At 47.3% G+C, this 11,621-nt stretch overlaps 1 non-coding gene across 1 annotated transcript; it reads right to left on the bottom strand.

Annotated features, from left to right (window-relative positions):
* Positions 1-9,345: 9,345 nt before the first annotated feature.
* TRNAN-GUU (transfer RNA asparagine (anticodon GUU)) lies at positions 9,346-9,420 on the bottom strand. The gene has a single exon. It is a non-coding gene; the product is annotated as a tRNA-Asn (tRNA).
* Between the last annotated feature and the right edge of the window lie 2,201 nt (positions 9,421-11,621).

Here is an 11,621-nt window from a genome sequence, read left to right as displayed (position 1 = left end):
CTCTGGAATTTCCCAGTCATCCCAGTTTGGCACCAACATTTGATAGCAGCCTCGGTGCTCTTCTCCACTTTGACTCGGTGCTTGCCAATGAATCGGCAGCTCAGGATGCTTTCTTAATGTTATATATATATCCCTGAGCAGAATCACCCTGTAACGACCATGCGACGAACTGAAGTCTCCAAATCGCCTTCAAGGACACAGTGGCTGTCTAGCCGTCTGTCTGCGGAGCGCCGAGAAAAGATTCTCATTGGGTGCTGAAGATGTCCCTTCAGACTCAGCCGAGGATGAAATGAGGTTCATGAGAAGATCTAGCATCCACTTTTGACCTTTGTGTCACTCATCGGGCTACACGACTCGTTCCTCCTTGGCTTGAGGAGCAGCAGAGAGCCACTAAATAGAGATAATAAGGGCTTGTTTCTATCTTTAAAAAGAAACGGGCAAGTCTTCGGCGCAGATAAGAAGTCACAAGGGGGTTGTGTGTGCTTCTCCAAAGACAAACATGGCCCTCAAACTGCTCTTTGAAAACTCCCTTGTGGCAACGCTTCTCCTCTTTCGGCCCTATTAGAGAAACGCTTGTGTTTACTTCTCTTCCGTTATCACCACCGCCACCCCAATTTCCATCTCCTTTCTCCCTGGAGACATTTGAGTTCAGTAGGTCAGTAAGGAAGCACGCCTTTACTCAACGAGCGATTAAAATGTGAAATCCACTACCTGAGGATGTAGCCGGGGCTGGATTAGCAATTAGGCCAAGTAGGCACTGGTCTATGGGGCCCCATGCCTTTTGGGGCCCCGGGTGGCTCCCCCCCCCCCCAGTTTTCCCCCTGCTTGCAGCCCTCAGAGCCTGCACAGGCACCCAGCAACTGAGCCGCGCTTTGCCCAACTTGCCTGGTGAGGCTGCTGCTGGCGTCGTCACCAAGTTTGCCTCTCTCTGCCTCTCCCCCCGCAGCTTTGTCCAAGGGGCTTTTGAGAAGGGGCCTGCAGGCTGCAGCGAGGGCCACGGGTGGCGGGGCAAGCGCTCCAACTCTGAGATAATTTGTGAGGGGGGCCCTGAGATTTTGACTGCCTTGGGGCCTCCATAGGGTTTAAACCGGCACTGGGTGTAGAAATGGTCACAAGCGCACACGTGTTGTCAGACAAGTTCATGGAGGATAGGTCTATCAGTGGCTACTAATCATGGTGACTGAGGGGAACATCCACATTCAGAGGCACTAATCCTCTGAACTCCAGTGCCAGCAGGCAACATCGGGGGAAGACCTCAGCCTTTCTGCCCTGTTGTTGGCCTTCCAGTTGGCCATTGTGTGGGACAGGAAGCTGAATTAGATGGACCACTGGTCTGGTCCATAGGACCTTTCTTATGCTGTTATTTTGCACAACTCCAAGACAATGGAAAAACTCATCCGAGAGCTACTATTTGCTGATGATGCTGCACTCGTCTCCCACTCAGTATCAGCTCTGCAGCATATGACGTCCTGCTTTGCAGAGGCTGCCAAGCTATTCGGCCTAGAAGTTAGTCTGAAGAAGACAGAAGTTCTCCGCCAGCCTGCACCCCAGGAAGATTATCACCCTCCCTGCATCACTGTGGGTGAATCAGTTCTGAAGACAGTCCAGCAGTTCAGCTACCTGGGGTGCATCATCTCCTCAGATGCCAAGATCGACAAGGAGATTGACAACAGGCTGGCAAAGGCAAACCGTGCATTTGGCCGACTGCACGAAAGAGTGTGGAGCAACAAGCATCTGAAAAAAGGCACAAAGATCAATGTTTACAAAGCGGTTGTGATGACAACCCTCATCTATGGCTCCGAATCGTGGGTTTTATACCGTCATCACCTGCGACTCCTTGAGCGCTTTCATCAGCGCTGCCTTCGCACCATCCTCAACATCCACTGGAGTGACTTTGTGACCAACACTGAAGTCCTCAAGCGGGCGGAAGTTACCAGCATCGAGGCACTGCTGTTGAAGACGCAGCTGCGCTGAGCAGGGCATATTTCTAGGATGGAAAACCACCGCCTTCCCAAGATTGCTCTGTATGGCGAACTTTCCACCGGCCATCGAAATAGAGGGGCACCAAAGAAGAGGTACAAGGACTCCTCGAAGAAATCCCTTGGCACCTGTCGCATCAACCATCACCAGTGGTCTGGTCTAGCCTCAGATTGCAAAGCATGGAGGCACACCATCCACCAGGCTGTCTCTTCCTTTGAGAATGCACGCATAGCTGGTCTTGAGGACAAAAGGAGATTGAGGAAGAGTCGCACTGCTACAGCACCAACCCCAAAGCAGACTTTTCCCTGCAGCCACTGTGGCCAGATCTGCCTGTCCCGCATTGGTCTTGTCAGCCACCAGCGAGCCTGCAGCAGACGTGGACTACTGCACCCTTCTTAAATCTTCGTTTGCGAAGTCAAGCCGAGAGAGATTTTGCACAACTGCTCTTTATACAGATCTTTTCTACCTGACCTCTCCTTGCCTTTTTCTTCCCAGGGCATTAATATCTCTTTGCTCTGGGGTCTGAATTATATTCAGTGATCAAGGGATACCTTGCAAAGAAGAAGAGGAAGAGGAGTTGGTTTTATACCCTGCTCTTCACTACCCGAAGGAGTCTCAGAGCAGCCTTTCCTTCCTTTGCCCCCAGCAGACACTCTGTGAGGTAGGTGGGGCTGAGAGAGCTCTGAGAAAACTGGGACTGACCCAAGTTCACCCAGCTTGCTGCATGTGGAGGAGGAGTGGGGAATCAAACCCAGTTCTCTGGATTAGAGTCTGCTGTGCTTAACCACTACACCACAGGGCCAGGTGATATAAAAGATCTCCACCTGAGACCCTGGAAAGCCAGTCTGAGTTGACAATACTAACCTTGATGGATTGTGGGTCTGATACAGGAGAAGGCAAATTCATGTGTTCAGTGTTGTTTTGGGGACATAATAAGAGAAGTCATGTTGGATCGGGCCAATGGCCCATCCCATCCAACGCTCTGTGTCACACAGTGGCCAAAAAAACCAGGCGCCATCAGAAAGTCCACCGGTGGGATTAGAAGCCCTCCAACTGTGCCCCCCCCCCAAGCACCAAGAATACAGAGCATCACTGCCCCAGACAGAGAGTTCCAACAATAGGCTGTGGCTAATAGCTACTGATGGACCTCTGCTCCAGATGTTTATCCAATCCCCTCTTGAAGCTGGCTATACTTGCAGCCACCGCCATCTCCTGTGGCAGTGAATTCCATGTGTTAATCACCCTTTGGGTGAAGAAGTGCTTCCTTTTATCCGTTCTAACCTGACTGTTGCACATTAGAGTCTGCCGCTCTTAAGGACTACACCAAACTGGCTCTCAGATGCCCTTGATAGTTTTTACCTCATAAAAGATCTACATATCTTGGCTATCTCAAACAAGCTCCTGGCTAGCTTCTCCTTTACCTCCCAAAGACACAAGCACACGATCGTTCAGTACCAGAACAGTTCAAGCAGAAATGGCAGCCAGTCGAGTCGGCTGGGTGCCGAAAGGCCCGTTCCAAACTCGTTGGGAATTAGGGGCGCTAGAAACAACAGGCCAGTTTGTTGAACACTAGAGCGTCGGTCGCCTTCCAATTCATCGCAACGACCTCCAAGATCTTCCAGTTGGAAGGGTTCTCCAACATGAACGAGCGGCGGCCCTGATTAATTCCACAGCTGGGATTCATTCTCGGATAAACGATTTGATTCACTGCCCTTTTTTCCTCCCCATTGGATAAGAAGACCGGGTTTGCACTGAAAATCTCTTTGTCGAGGGCCAGGCTGAGGTACGATGCCAGGCTTTTGGCAATTGTTCTAGGCTTGGCTAATTGAGAGGCCTTGTTTTGCTTTCCAGTTGTGGGGACTTCTGTTTCTCTCCCCTTGTTTTCGGTCACAAGTGAACAGGACTCCGGGATAGGATTGGGTCCATGTTTTAGGAGAACCTGCCCACCTCCCCCCAAAAAGCATACCACACCAGGGTGTGTGAGCAGCCCACAAAGTCCTCATAAAAGATGGAGTGAAGCAGGACTCAAGACAACAGTGTCATGCAGTAGTTAGAGTGTGTTTAACTACTAACCTGGTAATCAGAGGGTCATCCTAGGAGACACGGGTTCACTACCGACAAAGAAGAGACAATTAAGAGAGACAGTTTGGTGTAGTGGTTAAGTGCGTGGACTCTTATCTGGGAGAACCGGGATTGCTTCCCCACTCCTCCACTTGCAGCTGCTGTGATGGCCTTGGGTTAGAGTTGGCCTTGGGTTAGAGTTGTCCCTGAAAAGGCAGCTTCTCTGAGAGCTCTCTCAGCCCCACCTACTTCATAGGGTGTCTGTCATGGGGGAGGAAGGTAAAGAAGATTGTGAGCCGCTCTGAGACCCTGAGATTCAGAGTATAGAGCAGGATATAAATCCAATTTCTTCTTCATAGGTCTCATTTTGGGCACGAGCTCATAGGACTTCTAAATTTCATTGTGCTCTTTCTTTCTTACACCCCCCCTCCCCGAATTCTTGCTTTTGGGCTCCATTGTTCAAACCCCCTGTGAGAATTTCTAAGATATGACAAACTTTTTAATATTTTCCCCCACAAAAAAAAATGAGAAAATAACTAAAACGTATAAAGCAGATGGATGGAAATCTTCATCATGCCACTGTGGCCACATAGGAGAAACTAATTTTAAAAGTATGATGGGAGTAAGGTTTGATTAAGACAATTAGAATTCAAGAAGCATTTTTAGGTAGATGCTGAGCTCATATATTTTAGTACACTTCCCAGTCAGGGATGTGAGGCATAAGCAAATGAGTTATGCAAATGAGATATGCTAATGAGCTATGGCACCTCTTTTTCTACAAAATGAACCCTGCGTAAGTATGCTGCTTTGAACTTCGTGAAAGAGAGTAGAAGCTCTGTCAACACAAACAAGGCTAAAAGGTAGCTGTGTTGGTCTGAAACCGCAGAACAAAATTAGAGTCCGGTCAATCACAAAGCACACGAGAGCTCATACCCTGATTAAAATTTTAAAAGGTAGAGGTAGTCCCCTGTGCAAGCACCAGTCATTTTTTACTCTGGGGTTACGTTGCTTTCACTATGTTTTCACGGCAGACTTTTTAATGGGGTGCTTTGCCATTGCCTTCCCCAGTTATCTACACTTTCCCCCAGCAAGCTGGGGACTCATTTTACCAACCTCGGAAGGATGGAAGGCTGAATCAGCCTTGAGTCGGCGACCTGAACCAGCTTCCGCTGTGATCGAGCTCAGGTCTCTGACTGTAGTACTGCAGCTTTACCACTCTGCGCCACAGGGCTTAAAATTTAGTTGGCCTTCAAAGGTGCTACTGGGCTCTAATTTTGTTCTAAGGCTAAAAGGGGCAACACGTTCTCCTGAAACAAAATGGGAGATTTTCCCAGAAGCCTGTGCAATATGGCAATGGCCTCCAGAGACATGTGTGGTTCTAGACCGGATGCCCCCTCCGGCAAAGCCTTGAATCCAGAACCGTTTCTATCCAATTACTTGCTCAGATGAGCCAGCATACAGATCAGTGCCCTGAAACTCCTGGCTAACAGTACAATCCTACTTTCCTGGGAGTAAGTCCCATTGAGCAGACTCTAGTAGAATTCTGAGTAGACCTGCTTAGGATTGCCCTGTAAGCCACCTCTCTCACCACGCATGCAGCCACCCACATGAATTAGGCTTCAGAAGGGAAAATGACAAAGGAAAAGGCATGTTTTTAATCCATTGCGTTTTATATCTTTTCCATAACATTTTACGGCAGATGCCTGGTAAGCATAAGTCGAACGTGGCCGCCGTCGCCACCAGCTCATCTGCACTCGATCATTTTTAAAGAGGCATAAATACTGGCCCACCACTTGTCACTTTAAAAGGGTAAATGGGGGAGGGGGGAAGCCCATGTAAATAAAGTAACGTTTTAAGAAGTTGAGGGTTTATAGGTCTGCCGTCTGGGAAATCAGATACCTTTTTGGGAAGAAGAAAAATAAGTAGTAATAAAAATGTGTGGAGTCATAACTAGGGCTCCTAGTGGGAACGAGGGCACAGATGCCCCAAAGATGCTGAGAAGAAGAGAAGCCATTCGATTTATACCCCGCCCTTCGCTACCCAAAGGAGTCTCTGAGCGGCTTACAAATCTCCTTTCCCTTCTCCTCACAAGACACCCTGTGAGGTTGGTGGGGCTGAGAGAGCTCTGAGAAAACTGCTCTTGAGCAGAACAGCTGTGCGAGAACTTGTAGACAGGAAAACAAGCAATACACAGTAGAAAACCCCAATGCACAATACAAACTGTGTATAAACACACAACAATGACTTTATCAAAATTGAAAAAATACTGACGCACACTCACAAAAGGACAATAGCTCAAAAGGTACAGAACAAGTCTCTAATGGTGTGAAATCCACAGTAGCATCATCTAGTCCAACCCCCTGGACAATGCAGGTAATTCACAAATACCTTTCCCCATTCCACACTGGAGGTCCCTTCCAACTCTATGATTCTAAATGTTCAGGATTCCACGAGCTGCAGCTGTAAGTCCTATCTCTTGGCCAATAAACAGCTCTTCTCCAATAAACAGGGCTTTTTTTGTAGCAGGAACTCCTTTGCATATTAGGCCATACATCCCTGATGTAGCCAGTCCTCCTGGAGCTTCCAGTAGGCCCTGTACGAAGAGCCTTGCAAGCTCTTGGAGGATTGACTACATCAGGAGTGTGTAATATGCAAAGGAGTTCCTGCTACAACAAAAAGCCCTGATTAAACATATTCCTCCTGGAGGCCCGGTATCTACAGCTTCCCCTTTCCCCTACATTTCTTCTTCTCTCTTAAAAGAATCTCAGAAACATCCCCAGGTTTTGAGGAACTGAGCATCATCCTCCTGGTTCTTGGGTTTATGCCAACATTCTTGCCAACATTCTCTCCTTTTCGACAGCAGAAAGAACCCAGATCAGACAAAAGAGTTTTGCTCCATTCTGCTGGCTTTCTTTTGGCAGAATCCTGATTTCCCCGGTGTAATTTTTCCACATAACGGTTATGCTAGAAGTCTTTTTTTGGGCTTTGGCTGTGAGAGATATACGCACCTGTGTTTTTTCCTTCATTATACGTAGAAGGTGGGTTCCCTCCCCCTTCCCTCTAGAGCAGACAAAACTCTACAAATCATTATCCGCATTCCAGTAGTTATGCAGATACGAGAGATGTTCTGGATGCCACGGCTGGCAGCTGTGAAAGAAAGGTCAGAGAAAATCCTATAAACGAGAACACATTATTCCAAAACAGCGATTCGGTAAAGGTTTAACTGAGAGAACTTTTCAGTCCCAGGACCCGTTAGAGGTATTGTTTCACATTCCGATCTGAAATCGTCCAACTTCATAACAAGCAGGGGGATTTTTAAAAAGAAAAGAAAGAAAAAAAGGATTTCCTTCTAATATCGATTTTACCACCCAAGCAAAATTATTTGATAACAGGGATCTTAGAAAAGGGGTAAAATAAGGATCACTAAAAATGAACATTTGCCATTTCAGATCTCAGGGAAGATGGGCCCATGTCCTCAACAGCATTGAAAGACCCACTCTTAAAGATATTCAAGATTAAACAGGGAGGGAAGTGATTTGTTTTATTCTCGTCCTTAGGGCCCTGTCTTGGTTTCACTTTTCCCTGGCATAAATCAACGCCGAGATTCTTTATCTCTGCCATTTCCCCCATTCTTGTACTCAATTTTTCCTCTGAAATGTATGCATTGTTCAAAATGATCTGCGCGTCCATAAATCAAAATTACAGATTATTGGTGCGCAATGTATAAATACCATATAAATTGTACCATTCTCAAATATATAAATGGAGGAGAAAAAGAGAAACAAAAACACGCACCGCTCACCTCTAATATGAAGAGATTTGTTTTGGGTTAATCTCTTATTGCCTTATTTAAACAGCAGAGGGTGAGGGGCAAGACTGAGTGGTAAATAGGGTTGCCAAGTCCAATTCAAGAAATATCTGGGGACTTTGAGGGTGGAGCCAGGAGACTTTGGGGGTGGAGCCAGGAACAAGTTGTAACAAGCATAATTGAACTCCAAAGGGAGTTCTGGCCATCACATTTAAAGGAACTGCACACCCTTTAAATGTCTTCCCTCTATTAGAAATAATGAAGGATAGGGGCACCTTCTTTTGGGACTCATAGAATTGGACCCCCTGGTCCAATCTTTTTGAAACTTGGAGGGTATTTTGAGGAGAGGCATCGGATGCTATGCTGCAAATTTGGTGCCTCTACCTCAAAAAACAGTCCCACCCCCGAGTCCCAGATCCCCATGGATCAATTCTCCATTATACCCTATGGGAATCAGTCTCCATAGGGAATAATGGAGTGCCCAGCAGATATTTTCCTCTTCTCCTTTCTGATGACCCTGAACGGAGGAGAGCCAGCTTGGTGTAGTGGTTAAGTGTGTGGACTCTTATCTGGGAGAACCGGGTTTGATTCCCCACTCCTCCACTTGCACCTGCTAGCATGGCCTTGGGTCAGCCATAGCTCTGGCAGAGGTTGTCCTTGGAAGGGCAGCTGCTGTGAGAGCCCTCTCCAGCCCCACCCACCTCACAGGGTGTCTGTTGTGGGGGAGGAAGGGAAAGGAGATTGTGAGCCGCTCTGAGACTCTTTGGAGTGAAGGGCGGGATATAAATCCAATATCTTCTTCTACCTCACAGGGTGTCTGTTGTGGGGGAGGAAGGGAAAGGAGATTGTGAGCCGCTCTGAGACTCTTTGGAGTGGAGGGTGGGATATAAATCCAGTATCTTCATCTACCTCACAGGGGGTCTGTTGTGGGGGAGGGAGATAAAGGAGATTGTGAGCCGCTCTGAGACTCTTTGGAGTGGAGGGCAGGATATAAATCCAATATCTTCATCTTCTTCTTCTTCAAATTGGGAGATCCCCTGCCCCCTGGAGATTGTACAACATAGAGAGTAACACAGCAAAAGGACAAAAAAAAATCAAAGGTACATAACCAACCGTGAAAACCAGCTTCTATTATTAAATTCTATAAAATTAACAAAGATAACAAAGATAAACATACAACTTCCTCCGTCATAAATTACAAAACAACCTTAACTTTCAGTCCTTAAATGAAAAGGAAGCATTAGCACCAGGAGTCCTTTTCATCCTGTGGTAAAACTTTCCATCTCATTCCACTGCAGCTTGAAGAAGCTCACGCGAAACAAGGGTTTAGTACAACCTTGTCCTTGGAAACTTGAACATATGAAGAACATATGAAGCTGCCTTATAGTGAATCAGACCCTCAGTCCATCAAAGTCAGTATTGTCTTCTCAGACTGGCAGAGGCTCTCCAGGGTCTCAAGCTGAGATTTTTCACACCTATTTGCCTGGACCCTTTTTTGGAGATGCCAGGGATTGAACCTGAGACCTTCTGCTTAACAAGCAGATGCTCTGCCACTGAGCCACAGTCCCTCCCACAGTCCCTTGGATTATTGGCTGCACCTTTTGACAAAGAGTAATCATCTGGAGTACTACACCAGGATTTCATGGAATGAGATGGAAAGTTTTACCACAGGATGAAAAGGACTCTTGGTGCTAATGCTTCCTTTTCATTTAAGGACAGAAAGTTAAGGTTGTTTTGTAAGTTATGACGGAGGAAGTTGTATGTTTATCTTTGTTAATTTTGTAGAATGTAATAATAGAAGCTGGTTTCCACGGTGGGTTATGTACCTTTGATTTTTTTTTTTTTGCCCAACTGGAGATTGGCAACCCTAGTCCCTTGCTAGGGCAACCCACCCCCAACTCCACCCACTTTCTAAAAACATAAAAAGTGTTGGCAGCCACCCACAAACACCACGGTGGGAACTAAGGTTGCCACTTTCGTAGGCTCTTGCCTGCAGCTGACCAGTGGGGGGAAATCCCACCCCAACTGACCTTTCCAAGCCTACTTCTGGTTTCAGTCCTACTAAGGGTATGAAGGGTCAATTAGTAGCCAGTTTGGTGTAGTGGTGAAGTGTGCGGACTCTTATCTTGGAGAACCGGGTTTGATTCCCCACTCCCCGACTTGCATCTGCTAGGATGGCCTCGGGTCAGCCAGAGCTCCGGCAGAGGTTGTCCTTGAAAGGGCAGCTGCTGCTGTGAGAGCCCTCTCAGCCCCATCCACCTCATAGGACGTCTGTTGTGAGGGGAGAAGATATAGGAGATTGTAAGCCGCTCCGATTCAGGGAGTAGGGTGAGGTATAAATTTGCAGTCTTTTTCTTCTACTACTGGAATAAGGTTACCACCTCTGGGTAGGGAAATACCTGGATATTAGGGGGTGGAGCCTGAGGAAGGAGGGGCTTGGGGAGAGGATGGACCTCAGTAGCGTATAATTCCATAGACTCCACCCTGCAAAGCTGCCATTTTTCTTCTTACCTTGGTCAGTTGGAGAGCCAGTTTGGTGTAGTGTTTAAGAGACTCTAATCTGAAGAACTGGGTTTGATTCCACACTCTTCCTCCACATGCAGTCAGCTGGGTGACCTTGGGTCAGTCCTGGTTTTCTCAGAGCTCTCTCAGCCCCACCTGCCTCACAGGGTGTCTGCTGTGGAGAGAGGAAGGGAAGGTGTTTGGAAGCCGCTCTGAGATTCCTTTGGGTAGTGAAAAGCAGGGTATAAAACCAACTCTTCTTCTTCTTCAGTTGTAATAGCGGGAGACCTCTAGGTGCCACATGGAAGGTAGAAAGACAGAGCGATCCACAGAATACAGAGCAACCAACAACCAACAAAAACCATGACCAAAAAAAAGTCTTGATATGACTATACATGAATTACATACGAATTTTCTATGAATTTTGGATGTGTGGATCTTTAATGGGATTATTAGTAAATTTATAAAGTTAGAATCCTGGATCTATTAGTGATTTTGTCATGGCTTTTGTTGGTTGTTGATTGTCACCTGGAAGGTGGCCACTCTACACTTGACTCCCTGGCTTCTGCACTGATCACCTGACATGCCTCCTTCATCCCTGGTCAAGGTGTTTGTGGGCAAGTTCAGATCCTGTCCGGCACTCAGTTACTTCCAGTCGTGAGAGGTCTGGACCAGAAGAAGAAGAAGAAGAAATAGAAGAAGAAGAAGAAGAAGAAGAAGAAGAAGAAGAAGAAGAAGAAGAAGAAGAAGAAGAAGATGATATTGGATTTATATCCTGCCCTATACTCTGAATCGCAGAGTCCCAGAGCGGTCACAATCTCCTTTACCTCTCCCCCCACAACAGACATCCTGTGAGGTAGGTGGGACTGAGAGAGCTCTGACAGCAGCTGCCCTTTCAAGGACCACCTCTGCCAGAGCTATGGCTGACCCAAGGCCATGCTAGCAGGTGCAAGTGGAGGAGTGGGGGAAATCAAACCCGGTTCTCCCAGATAAGAGTCCGCACACTTAACCACTACACCAAACTGGCTGTCGCCCAAGGCCTAACCAGAAGGCATTGGGGTGGGGAACCCGGCCTTCTCTCCCTCCACAGGAAAAACATCCACCTCCTGACGATGCTCAATTGGATCCCACCTCACGTTCAAAGCGCACCACTTTCCCACAGCCTTCTCCTCCCCACCCCGCAACGTAATCAAGGAGATTTCCCCGGGCTTGAGTAACCCGCATCCCAATGACTCGGACTTGAAGGAGGCAGTGGAAGAGGGGAAAGGGA

Source organism: Heteronotia binoei, chromosome 20 (assembly GCF_032191835.1).
Source record: "Heteronotia binoei isolate CCM8104 ecotype False Entrance Well chromosome 20, APGP_CSIRO_Hbin_v1, whole genome shotgun sequence".
Lineage (NCBI taxonomy): Eukaryota > Metazoa > Chordata > Lepidosauria > Squamata > Gekkonidae > Heteronotia > Heteronotia binoei.
This window is presented reverse-complemented; position numbering and strand designations above follow the sequence as displayed.